We start from the raw sequence: 1,259 nt of genomic DNA on the forward strand, positions 1-1,259 counted from the left end.
TCACTGGAGCCTCGCTATCGCATCAACCTCCAAACCCTAAACCCTACACCCTACACCCTAAACCCTAAACCCTAAAACCCAAACCCTAAACCCTCAACCCTAAAGAGGAGGTTTTAGGGTTTGAAGGTCTCCGAGCTGACCGATGGCCGCAGTGAGCCTTTTCTCCTCTTTCTGAAAAATAGAGAATAAGAAAATAAATAAATAAATAAATAAATAAATAATAAACAAATAAATAAATAAACAAATAAATAAATAAATAAATAAAAGGGTTTTGACTCTTCAAACAAAAAGTATATAAATAAAAATAGTGAGAGTGCAGCAAAACAACAAAAGAAAAACAAAAAAGCTAAAAATTCAAAATTCAAAATTCAAAATTCAAAATTCAAAATAAAGAGCAAAGGGAAAAAATGAATAATAAAAAGGAAATTAAAAGAGAGAAATAAACTAAAAAAGAAAAGAAGTAATTAAATTACAAAAAGGAGAAAATAAAAATTACAAAAGAAGTAAAAATAAACAAAAAAGAAATGAAAATGAAGCAAGAGAAGCAAATTAAGAAATAAAAAACGAATTAAAATAAATAAAAAGAACATAAAATGATGTAAAGAAATATAATGAAATAAAAAAAACAAAAACAAAATGAAACAAATAAAAACGAAAAATAAATAGAAATAAATGAAAATAAAAAAGAAATAAAAATAAAAATAAATAAAAATAAAAATAAAAATAAAAATAAAAATAAAAATACCTGAAGTCTTGAAATAGTTTCTGCTGCATTTTTTGTCAAATTCATTTCCACATCTTCTGAGCTGCAAACAAAACAAAATATTTTATTATTTTATTTTTAATTTCATTTAATTTTAATTTAATTTAATTTTAATTCAATTTTAATTCTAATTTAATTTAATTTTAATTTAATTTTAATTTCATATTAATTTTAATTTAATTTTAATTTGATTTTAATTTACCTTTAATTTCATCCTAATTTAATTTTAATTTTATTTTAATTTAATTTTTGCTTTGATTTTACTTTTTTCAGATTTTTTTTTATTTTTAATCTATTTGTGTTTCCTTCAATTTTCTTTTTACCGAAAGGAATAAATAATAAATGAATAAATGAATAAAAGGAATGAATAAATAAACAAATAAATAAGTAAATAATTATATAAATACCAAATCAAGAAATAAAACTAATTCAACAACTAACAAATAAATAGATATATAAATAAACAGAAAACTAATTAAATGAATGGTAAACAGCA

The sequence above is a fragment of the Eimeria tenella genome, genomic scaffold (assembly GCF_000499545.2).
Source record: "Eimeria tenella Houghton genomic scaffold, Eth_scaff98, whole genome shotgun sequence".
Classification (NCBI taxonomy): Eukaryota; Apicomplexa; class Conoidasida; order Eucoccidiorida; family Eimeriidae; genus Eimeria; species Eimeria tenella.